Below are 13346 nucleotides of genomic sequence, written 5' to 3'. Positions count from 1 at the left end.
AGACAGACGGACGGACGGATGGACATGACGAGCACAATAGCGCCTTTTTTTCCATAAATGAGAAATTGTGCTAAAAATTACGTACAAATCAGTGCTACACGCAGCAATTGTGTGTCACTATTCGGACAATATGACCAATTTAGTTTTCTGAGTGTGGTGATCATCACCGATAGCTATTTATTTGGAAGTAAGAATAATAATATTGTTGGCAATGGCCCGTATTTTTTGCAATTGCATAATTAATTGAAAGAATGGTATCTTGAACAATGTGACAAATAAGCATGAACATGCATGTCATCATTGATAATAAATTGTTTATTCTTTATGATTAATGCAGGAGCGATAGTATTTATGAACTTTACATTGATGAACGATTTAGTAGTTTTCAGCCATCTTCAATAAAGACGTTCCTTACATTGTGCATACGCCAACACTATTTTACTGCCACTAATATTTAAAAACGTCTTATTAACTAATTTTCTAGCAAATATTTTAAGCTTAATCATTTGAACAGAAGCTGCCGCAATATACAGTATTTGGTACGCGTACTGGTGTCAGCAAACGGACGTGATACGTTTTAATTATGTTTTCTTCAACCTTCTTTATTCTTATGCATTATTACACACATTTTTACGTGATACTTTTTCTTTTCCTCACATTTTAATTTATTTAGCTAGTATTCAAGCAGCACCAATGATTACACTCTTCAGATCCCTCGTGCTCCCCAATCTTGAGTATTGCTGCCAGCTTTGGTCGCCACTCAAGGCGGGTGCGGTGCGGAAACTGGAGGCAGTGCAGCGTACCTTCACGTACAGGATCAGCGGCATGAGGGAGCTGAACCTGAACTACTGGGGAAGGCTGAAACACCTGGAACTGTACTCACTGGAGAGAAGAAGGGAAAGGTATATCATACTGTACACTTGGAAGATGATAAACGGACTGGCTCCCAACTTTGAGAGTGAGACCTCCAAAATAAGGACATATTACAACGAAAGAAGGGGGAGACTGTGCAGGATTCCCCCATTTAATAACCGAGCCGCGGCCAGAGTACAGACTCTTCGTGAGGGATCACTGTAGATGTGTATAAGAGACAGCTTTAATGCCTTGCCAAAAGAGCTGAGAGGAGGGGAGTTTACCCTTGCAACATTCAAGAGACAACTGGACAAGTGGTTGAGCAAGATCCCGGACTGTCCAGTTATGGGAAACTACCATCAGCAAGCGACAAGCAACAGCATCTTGCATCAACTTGCCCAAATGAGGGCTAATAGACGGAACACGTTCAACGTTACATCCGACGACGACTCGGAGACGGAGGACGACGAAGGCGGCGCATCAGCGTGACCGTGGACTGCGACGTCCTAAACTCATCATAAGGTCATAAGGTCATAAGATAAGAAATTTCGGTTTCCTAAGTTATAAAGAAGTTCGATTTCAGTCCTGATAAGAAAGTTCGATTTCTGTAGTGAAAATAAAGTACGATTTCCGAGGAGATGATGAAGTTAATAATATTCACCGTTACAATTCAAATTTCAGCATTGATGGCAATTTAGATTTCCACGCAGATAAGAAAGTTTTGCACTGATAAGGAAGTTCGGCACTGATAAAGAAATTTCGCAACGATAAAGATCGTTCGATGCAATTATAAAGACCGTTCGATTTCCAATGATAAGGCAGAATTTTGCACTGATAAGGCAGGCAGTAAGAGATTACAGAGGCACCCATCGGCCGCTGGCTCTGTCCCTGCACCAGAGATTTATGTTCGTCAGAGACGCTGAGTCGCCATCCAAAAATTCTGAAACGCAAAGAACGAATCCAAGTGGAAACTAATTGGTTAATCATTTCTAAACCTTTAAATAAATAATCGTTACGAATCACCGACATTGAGGAAACTATTAAACTAATAAAAGGCTCTGGACGAACTTGGCATCAAAACTTTCTGACTTTTAAACTAAACTTTGTGTGGAAAGTGAATTCGCATCCGCTAGCGAAATAATAAAAGTGGTTCACTAATTAATGTACGGTGGGTAAATGGACTAACCACGGGGCAAGCAAAAAAGATGGATGAACCTTGCACTGAGCTTTCGGACGTGATTTATGAAAGAAACTGAAAGATTCATAATATTCTGATTCATTCGTGATTCTCTCAACGTAATGCGAGCAATCGGGATATATTTTATATTGGATATTATACATATATATGTATAACATGGTTCACCTAGCCACTATATTATTTGTTTGTGAAAGTTTGTATTCGAAGATACCAGTATCCATAAATTGCTTACTGCGAGGGAATAATTAAACGTTTACTTAAACGTGTTCTTAAACATATTAACTGATTCGATTGAATGAAACCTGCAACAAAAAAAATTATAAATAAAAAAACTAAAAATAGGTGTAACCCTCAAATTAACGTTCTCTTAATAACGTGGAATATCAAAAGAAATAAAGAGGCTTCAAAGAGAAGAAGTAAAAAGAGACACCACAATGAGATGAGAAATGAAGAAGGAAAAGGAATTTTTGCAGTTAGTTTTGAAGAAAACCTTCATTACCACACCTCAGTAAACCTTGCAGCGGCTACCACAAACACATTCAACAATCTCAACGTAAAAATGTCATCAACAAAGATATTATGAGCCAAAAATATTTTGTATCTAAAATTTTTCAATTTTACAATCAGGTTAGTAATCTTTAACATGAAATTTCGTATTGCAGGCTATTGAGAAAATTGGATAAAACGATCTTGACATATAGGAATTTCTGGGATAGCTTTTTAAATTGGTATGAACCAAAATATTCGGAGTTATTTCGTTTTGTGGGTTCAAAAAGAGGAAAACATTTGACATACACAAGATTAGAATCTGGATATGTTGCCCAGATTAATGCTTTTTAGTTCAATGGAAATTTTTAATTGAGTCAGCTGCTAAACTGTAGGTATTAAGGATAATTTTTTGTGGCCGTCTCTTGTAAAAATTTTCGCGAATATCAATAAATGAAATAAATACATTGCTTTTAAGAAGTGGGATATGATAATATCTTTGATGATTAAGTAGTTCGGGGTTAAATTGAACTTTGCCTTTGAAAAAACAAACAATCATTCAATTAAAGCATTCGGAAGTTGGACAAGAATTTCATGAACACATTCTATATCACAAAATATGTCATTCAATAATATTGTTGCATTAATTTTTCATCCTGTTGACATATCAAGATCACAACCAAAGAGTCTAACGCTAGACAATAAAGAAAGAACTGATAAAAGTCATACAGAACATTTGTCACTTTTGTAAATCAGGCAACTAATTCTCTGCTGATTTTACTGATACTGAGAATTTTACTGATAACTTGGCAGATTCAGAATATACCTTTTCAGAATAATAATTTCTTTTCAAGGGAAATAAATCGTTAACGAGCGATTAAAAAAAGAATTTCTATCTAATGTGGAGATTTATATAGGAGTCGATTCATTTGAATGGCAGACCAACTGCGGAAAATTTGAACACTCATCGAATATGAACTAAAATTCCTACTTGAAGAAATGTACGTCTGATATTTGGGATAAACAAAACGGCGAAAACAAAACTGTGGATAATCTCCCTGCCACTTATCTCACCCAATACTTGCACAGTACATAATGAGACTAATTAAATAACCGACCATAGAATTAAATAGATTTCATGTGTTCAGTTAATGAGATGCTCCCATCAACTGACTCCTAATATTAATGGGTTAATCCAATTAACTGATTAATTGCTTGTGACCTCAAATAGGTAGTTCTGAAGTTCATGGGTTCGCGATCACCCTAATGAAAACATTCTATTCCGTTTTGAATGCATAAATCAACATGTGATTTCAATATATGTGTTATATTGCCTAGTCGTTAATAGCAAAACATATAAGAACATTTTTTCAACGATGAAAAAAGTCTGTTCGGTTAAAAACTCCGATTGGACCGAGAGAAGAATTTTGTAAATTAATCAAAAACTAAGGCAAAACACTTTAAATCTTAGACTTTCGATAAAAATTGAAATGCGAAATCATTGCTGCTTCATTATTTGGGCTTGGAAAATTCACGTCAGTTTACCACATTGCCACTTTGGATGTTCACGGTAATTTACCCAAAAAATTCGTAAAAATTTCACGGCAAATTTCAATTGTCAAAGAAATTCACTAGTTGAAATACGTACGTCATGACATTAGGTCTCAACAACGAAAACCTCTATACTGTAAAAGAAGGGATTCCTCGTGTATGAAATTCAGAGAAGAATGTCACAGAGAACAAACGTCGCCATCAGGATGTATTAAGAAGAATAATTAATACGAATAACACGTTAAAAATAATGATGGATTACTCACCCATGGACTCATCGCCATACTCAGCGAAGTCATCGTCGTGTGAGGCGAAGGAGTCAACGCTGTGGATCGTCTCCTGGCGACTCATCATGGCCGCCATTTGTCTGTAGGATATCGCTATTTAGAAAATGGCCGCCATTTGTCTGCAGGATATCGCTATTTAGAAAAGCCCCCCAAAACGTCAAAAATTCCATCCAACTATCGTAACCAACTATTATTATTAATAATAGCCAAAATAAACGCTAATATATTTTCCAATTGTCGGGACATCATCAGTAACAACAGGTAAAAAGTCAATCATTTCGTGAAAGGGACTCCAAATTTCGTACCTAGTTTCATCCCCACATGCCATAGTTCCGAGCCTAGTCTCGTCCCCATACTTATTTCGTCTCTATTCTAGCGGTCGGTTACATTTGCCATTGGTTTTACTTGTGGCCACCAAGTTCAAGTTCGATGGGTCCAGCACACTGCGAAACTTTTTAACGACACGCTTTCACATTTTAAAAAGAGTTAGTACTGTAGTCGTAATATTATTTGTAAGTGGAATTTTTTGCAATAACTCAATGAGCTCACTTGTCTGTTCTTGGCAAATTTGTTTTACACAGAACGTGATCGTTCAGAAAAAAGTATTTATCTACGTCGAGGTGCTTCCAAAAATCAACATGGCAGCGATATAGGGCAGATTTACACTAAGAATCAACTTAATGCAAGCGATGTTCATTACTGGAGTATTTTCACCGAGCTTTTGAACATCGGGAACATTCGCTGCCGTAAACATCAAGAAGAGAGGAGAACAAACAAGCTTCAGGGAAAATCATTACAAGTAATGAGAAAGTGAACAGTAAAGAACATCGAGCAAAGTAAGAGGCAAATTATCAGCAATAGTCATAGAAGCAAGAAATGAGCATGAAAATAACCAGTATTTCTTATTTCCAGTAAAATAACTTCTCTGAGAGTTCGCAGTTATTTGTCCTGATCATGATGGATGAGAGCTGACAAACACTGTTAGGGACACAGAGAACAGTAAAAACAGCTAGCGCAGAGAACAAGAACCAGGAACAGGAGGAGCAGCCACAGCAGAGGAACAACAAGAACAGGAAGAAAAGTCACAGCAAATGGAACACCAAAAATATGCTGAACATCCAAAGCAGGTGGAACACCACGAACAACCTTAGCAGATAGAACAACAAGCAGCAATGAAGATTCAACATTAATTACAACAACTATAAGCGAGAACATTAAAGAAGACGCATATAAATAAATAAAAAATCACTATAATATTCTGAGACCCACTTTGACAATATCCGAATGCTCTATGAAAAATTTTGCGGTAGATACAATAAAAATAAAATTTCACTCCAAACTTCATGGATAAACATCCAAACGCTAGGTAATGTCATGTAACCGAAAGATACTTTTAAATGAAATCAATGGAACAATTTTACTATATACACGAGTTCCCCCACGCTAGCACCGATTGAACAGTTCCTCATGTGTTCAGTCGATCGTGTCAACCCGGGGCGACTGTCTTGAAAATTATCACAAAAACTTGCCGCTGGTTGGCGTACATCTGCTGCATTAATCAGTCGGTGTACGAACGCTCAAGTTTCTGCTACACTTTTTGCGTATAGCAATTTGTCCTGGCTAAATTACAAACGGCCACCTCATCGAGCCAGGCAGGACAATTATAAGGAAAGTAGTATAGTCATTCCGTGCCTCCTTATTCTTCTTGTAAAACTGCGGGACAAATACCGCACATCAGAACAAATGAAAATATAAAACTGAAGATTTATACCAAGTATACCAAGTAATTAAAGAACCAATATATCAGTATCGCACAACTCCTGGCTAAAATAAATATGAACGTGTCAACAGATACAATCACTAGAACTTAAGTGAATGGATGGGCCCAAGTTTTTAAATTCTAAATTGTGAACGAAATTTAATTTTACTTTACTCTGTCAAAAGAAAGAAAACGATTTTACTTCACACTGGAGAACTATAAACTATAACTACTATAACATGAACAAGACAATATGACAATTATAGCAAATTGACCTAAAGATTAATTCAGCGGAAGCTTTCAGCGGAAACTTAACTCCTAGGAACATCAAAACTGTAATGAATGGCAGGTGGCTGCGACCCCGAATCCAGCTACGCGCTACGCCGTAAGGCTACAAACTAAAAGTATATGTCGCACGCGTACTGGACGCGGCACAATTTAATAAGCAATTTTTCACACGCAAAGCAATTCGCTTCGGAAGTCGACCGTTTCATCATCCCATGATCTTCCTTAAGGGCATTACAGTCGACCTCTGGGCCACTAACTTAGTATTGACTGGTACAGAAACAAAGACGAATTTTTTTAAGTTTAGCGATGCATTTGTTCTTTTTGCGCAATTTTCGTTCCTTTGTGCGATTCAAATCAATTTGATTGAGAAATCATCAGCTTTTACTTATTCGACCCTCATCAGAGAACGGTTTTCATCTAATTTTAAGGCACCATTGTAATATAAAATAAAATATAAATATGCACGAATTTTTTAAAGTTCAACAGAGCAGGATAACCCTCCAGGCAAATGACGCGAAATTAACGTTTAATCGACGTTATTTTAACGTTAAAAACGCTTAATGAGCGTTGTCTCAACGTCAAATGCCTCGTGGGAAGATGTTCAAAGTGGGTTCCGTTGGTCATAAGCAGGTTACTTACACGCGGTACCAAGAATAGCGATCCACAGAATTCGCATCCCTTGGGTAGCGACAAAACAATAACAAATTATTTTAGTTTGAGGCAGGAAAATGCACAACGTTTCGCATAGTCTTTTTCACGGATAAGCTGTTTGCCTACCTTGAACTTTTTTATTGAGGCAAATTTGATCGTTTAAAATTGCCGTTTACAATACTGTTGTCAGAAATCTAGTAGTGTATTTCTTCTTTCTATAATATATAATATCCTGTTTACTTTGTTATATCCTTGCATCAGCAAGCATTTTCCAAACCAATACTCAGACCCTTCTATTCAAAAATCAAATGACTACATCAAAAATTATAAACCAAACAAAGTCGACCTGAAAATACAGCGTCTGATATCGACCAAAGAAATTATTATTCATAAAAACTATAGAAGAGTCGAAACATTTCAAATTTCAATCGTCAGTGAGCAACATTCCTGGTATAGCAATATGACAAAATCTGTTCATAACAAAATAATTAAATAACCAGATTCAGTAAATAACCAATTATTTACAAGAATATACTATATAATATACTAATATACGGAAAAGTGGGTCAAATTGACTCACTGTCTCTGCGCCTGCGCGGTCATGGGCTCGTCCTCCCCTCCCCCTCCCGCCTCCACGTCGCCGGCGGCCGCCGCTGCGGCGGGGGGCGGCCGCCCCTCGTACAGCTTAGCGCGCAGCTCAGCGATTCGCGATAACCTACGATAACAATGTTAATTATCATCGCATTAATGATAATGTAGACGATGATGTAAGCGATAATGTAAATGGTAATGCAGATTATAATGTAAATGATGATGTAATTGATGATGTAAGTGATGTGAATGATAATGACACTCTAAACTACGAGTGCTATGCAAACATACATTTATTTCTTGATCTTTATTATTAATGATTATGTGAATTGTCAAAGCATTATAATGCATCTTATCGGTGTATCAAAATATAAACTATCATTGCATCAATGATATGTAAATGATAATGTAAGCGTAAACTATATTGCTTGCAGTAACTTACAGCATTATTATTTCACCACAAATGATAAGCCCTCATGCCTCACCTGTGATGACAGCACTGCACGCCTCACCTGTGATGATAGCACTGCATGCCTCACATGTGATGATAGCACCGCATGCCTCACCTGTGATGATAGCACTGCATGCCTCACCTGTGATGATAGCACTGCATGCCTCACCTGTGATGATAGCACTGCACGCCTCACCTGTGATGATAGCGTTGCATGCCTCACATGTGATGATAGCGCTGCATGCCTCACCTGTGATGACAGCACTGCACGCCTCACCTGTGATGATGGCACTGCATGCCTCACATGTGATGATAGCACCGCATGCCTCACCTGTGATGATAGGCCCACATGCCTCACCTGTGATGATAGCGTTGCATGCCTCACCTGTGATGATAGGCCCACATGCCTCACCTGTGATGATAGCGTTGCATGCCTCACCTGTGATGATAGGCCCACATGCCTCACCTGTGATGATAGCGTTGCATGCCTCACCTGTGATGATAGGCCCACATGCCTCACCTGTGATGATAGCGTTGCATGCCTCACCTGTGATGATAGGCCCACATGCCTCACCTGTGATGATAGCGTTGCATGCCTCACCTGTGATGATAGGCCCACATGCCTCACCTGTGATGATAGCGTTGCATGCCTCACCTGTGATGATAGGCCCACATGCCTCACCTGTGATGATAGCGTTGCATGCCTCACCTGTGATGATAGGCCCACATGCCTCACCTGTGATGATAGCGTTGCATGCCTCACCTGTGATGATAGGCCCACATGCCTCACCTGTGATGATAGCGTTGCATGCCTCACCTGTGATGATAGGCCCACATGCCTCACCTGTGATGATAGCGTTGCATGCCTCACCTGTGATGATAGGCCCACATGCCTCACCTGTGATGATAGCGTTGCATGCCTCACCTGTGATGATAGGCCCACATGCCTCACCTGTGATGATAGCGTTGCATGCCTCACCTGTGATGATAGGCCCACATGCCTCACCTGTGATGATAGCGTTGCATGCCTCACCTGTGATGATAGGCCCACATGCCTCACCTGTGATGATAGCGTTGCATGCCTCACCTGTGATGATAGGCCCACATGCCTCACCTGTGATGATAGCGTTGCATGCCTCACCTGTGATGATAGGCCCACATGCCTCACCTGTGATGATAGCGTTGCATGCCTCACCTGTGATGATAGGCCCACATGCCTCACCTGTGATGATAGCGTTGCATGCCTCACCTGTGATGATAGGCCCACATGCCTCACCTGTGATGATAGCGTTGCATGCCTCACCTGTGATGATAGGNACAGCCTGTCTCTTATACACATCTAGATGTGTATAAGAGACTTGTATTAGGTGGATAAAGGGTGTATTAGGTGGATTAAGGTTGAATTAGGTGGATAAAGGTTGTATTAGGTGGATAAATGTTGTTTTAGGTGGATGAAGGCTGTATTAGGTGGATAAAGGTTGTATTAGGTGGATAAAGGTTGTATTAGGTGGATAAATGTTGTATTAGGTGGATAAAGGTTGAATTAGGTGGATAAAGGTTGTATTAGGTGGATAAAGGTTGTATTAGGTGGATGAAGGTTGAATTAGGTGGATTAAGGTTGAATTAGGTGGATAAAGGTTGTATTAGGTGGATAAATGTTGTTTTAGGTGGATGAAGGTTGAATTAGGTGGATAAAGGTTGAATTAGGTGGATAAACGTTAAATTAGGTGGATATTCTAAGCAAAAAGTGAATAAAGGTAAAAAGTGGTAAAAATGCGAAATTTTGGAGACAGGGATGGATTAGGGTGGAAAAGGGTTGAATAGAGTGGATGCCGCTGAAATATATATTTTTATACAGGTGGAATAGCATATTACCACTAATATTATCTAGATAACTGTTGGATAAATTAGCAGAGTGAATCCTAAAAGGGAGTTACAAACGCGGTAACAGAAGAGAAAGAAAGCACGATGAAATGAAGTTGCATACAAGTGGAAATAAATGAGCAGAAGGCGACAACAAAATATGGTCAGACTTGGCAGAAGAAGAAAAATAAAACATAATAATTTGCAAGATTGTGAATATTATTAACAAATGAGGAATAATGAAAAGCGTCCAAATACTCAACCGAAACCAAACGTCCAAGCAGAACTGATAGTGTGCAAAGAACATAAAAAATTAAATGCAATATGATGTAAAATAAGATAATGAATATAATAGAATAAAATAATACCGAAATTATAAGACCAAGTAACGGGTTTTGATGAGGGTTAGGAATTTTACTTGAAAATCAGTGGAATGACTCGTGAGACATGATGGCTAGCGTGCAGCGTGAGACATGATGGCTAGCGTGCAGTGTGAGACATGATGGCTAGCATGCAGTGTGAGACATGATGGCTAGCGTGCAGCGTGAGACATGATGGCTGTGCTTGACTTGGCAGCGTCTGAACTTTTATTTATAGCGGCCGTTACAAGGCCTGTTTACGTTCACACAATTGTGCCCGTCAGTATGCATTGAATTTCCTGAATAACTTAATTTAACCTTTATTAAAACTCTAAATTCAATTAAGAAAATGAAATTTATAATAAGCGAATATATAATAAATTAATATTATTCAATTTAACGGTCTTTTACCAGACATAAGTACTATTGAGTGTACAATATGAGTATATGGGGATATTGTTTACATTGTAACCTGTTTACAATGAAAAGCGTATAAGGGAACATTGTTTTCCAATATACAAACAATAGAAAGAAAGAGCTGCAATTCTTCATACAGGATCATGCCATGTGTAAGCGACATTATCATGCCATGTGTAAGCGATATTATCATGCCATGTGTAAGCGATATTATCATGCCATGTGTAAGCAATATTATCATGCCATGTGTAAGCGATATTATTACGAATGTCTTAAAAACAGTGCCAATTTTTCAATGGAGCTTCAGCGTAAATGTCATGATCAAGGCAAAACCGAAAAATAGGAGAAATTGCGAAAATAAATCTAAAATTATTTCAGGTAAGTTTAGTTTATGATACGAAATCACATTTAATCACTCACAAAGCTTATAGCTTTAAACGAGAGTGGGCAGGAAAGGTAGTAAGACGCCTAGGAAATAAGAAAAAGGTTAGGAATAAGAAGAAGGTTAGAAAGTAGAAAGAAGTTTAGGAAGCAGGAAGAAGGTTAGGAAGTATGAAGAAGGTTAGGAAGTATGAAGAAGGTTAGGAAGGTAAAAAATGAGCAAGGTGTAAGGAAGTAGGAATGAGTTTCCAACGACAAATATGAGGAGTAGGAAGATATAAGAAATAACGATCACTAAGGAAATAAATCTGGCACTCATTGTCAATTGAAGTTAACGACTTTGATTGCATATTAGAAAATTATAATAATCCTGGCAAGCACAATCTCGATATAGCAAGGAACTGCAACAACTTAAATAACGATCGAAAATTAATTAATTCTTTTTCAGACAATTTTGATCTCTGACAAAATATAGATTCAACAACACTATCAAGATTATAGCAATTTCATGGAAAGACGTAAAGAAGAAAACTGCAAACCTGAAGAAGAGCATTTAACCTTTTTGTCACGAGTTGTTTTAACAACAAAACAGAACAGATTAGATAATTATGTTTGAATTTGAGTTCAATTTTCCTTCAAGCATCCACAAATGCATACTAATCAACAATCAAGAAATGTACACTAACCCAGTGAAGTTTTTATAAATTCAATAGGCATTCAATTAGAGTATTCACAATATTACAAAATATTTACAATATAACAATTTATTTACAATATAAATTCCAGGACATGGACAACCCGTGACAATGATGCTGTTTCAAAAAGAAATTATGCATTACTAATTATCTACAAAAAATATAATACAAAAATCATAAAGAAGTAATAGATACCTAATTGTACGTGGATATTATTACTAATTTAATAGAGATACAAGGTGATTAATATTTATTATTATAATAGGGAAGTTGGTGAAAAGTTGTGCACTGTACAGTGGCGAAATGTGCAGAGAAATGCTGTGCAATGCCTGGTAATGAAGGCGAAGATGTGCAGTGTAAAGTTTGAAGACGTAATAAGCCAAAAGTAAACAGATCAAAAAAATACGTTATAATTTTAGCGAAAGAAAAACAAACGGTCGAGATTTTATTGCAGGACATGCTATCACTTAGCGTTGTATAAAAAATTTACTTTCTCATACTTAGGAATTAGAAAAATGAAAAAGTAATAAACAATTTAATATAAACAAACACGAACACAGGAAGTAAAACTTTCATTATTTAGGGAAATAATTAGTCAACAAAATTACACATGATTTAAGGAGGCGATAAATTTATATCATATGCATTGAGAATCTTTATTTGATTACTGATTAGTGTAAGATTGTAGTATAAAATATTCCTCATTTTCAAGCAATTAAGGCGGTGGTGGCCAGCATAATTTTGCAAATATTAACGGCCATTAATTATCATGCTGCTGGCTTCATATACAGGGTTACTGGGTCCTGACGTGGCCAGTAGAGCCTATATACACGAGGCCAATAGCGCGGTAAATAGTGGCGGTTAGTGTTTGAAAGTTTCAGTAGCCGCCATTACTGTCCCCGTGTACCAAAATTTTACTGGCCGCCACTTCTGTCCACGTGCATCAAAGTTTTACTGGCCGCCACTACTGTCTACGTGTATCAAAGTTTTACTGGCCGCCACTACTGTCCACGTGTATAAGCACCTCAATATACCTGTGGTGGCAAACTGTTTTTAAACAGTTTAATAACAGTTTAATGCAGTTTAATAGATTTGCCGGGGACTTGAAGTCAGTGTTTTTAAATACTGAAACTTGTTTCATGCACAAAGATAGGAAATCAAGGCTGAGAAAGTCTAAGGAGTAGTAAATATTGAGTTGAACGTCTTAATATAACTATCTACCACACTTAAACGAAAACGTCAAGGATTTTAACAATAATACTCACAGACGTAAAAATGAAGTTTCATATAGAAAATTTAATATACGAGTAAGAATTAAAATAGTTGAACTGAATAATTGAATAACTGAATATATGACGTACAAATACGATGCCAGAGTCGTAGAAAATTAAGCCAATGGAGTTGAACAAGAAATGCCGTATAATGAAACGAATTTGAACAGTAATGTAGTGACAGAGAATATTGGTACAACAATGATCAGTGTACAGTTGCTACAAAGTACAGACGTACAGGGACAT

General features: G+C 37.6%; 1 long non-coding RNA gene across 1 annotated transcript; it reads right to left on the bottom strand.

Annotated features, from left to right (window-relative positions):
• Positions 1 to 1395: 1395 nt before the first annotated feature.
• LOC108681756 lies at positions 1396 to 8467 on the bottom strand. The gene is made up of 4 exons (XR_001931523.2): positions 8446 to 8467; positions 7653 to 7787; positions 4354 to 4454; positions 1396 to 1792 (listed from the first exon to the last, which is right to left on the bottom strand). It is a non-coding gene; the product is annotated as an uncharacterized LOC108681756 (long non-coding RNA).
• Positions 8468 to 13346: the final 4879 nt, after the last annotated feature.

Source organism: Hyalella azteca, unplaced genomic scaffold, assembly GCF_000764305.2.
Source record: "Hyalella azteca isolate HAZT.00-mixed unplaced genomic scaffold, Hazt_2.0.2 contig3411, whole genome shotgun sequence".
In the NCBI taxonomy this organism is placed as follows: Eukaryota; Metazoa; Arthropoda; class Malacostraca; order Amphipoda; family Hyalellidae; genus Hyalella; species Hyalella azteca.
The sequence above is the reverse complement of the archived record's forward strand: the minus strand, read 5'-3'. Positions and strand labels throughout refer to the sequence as shown.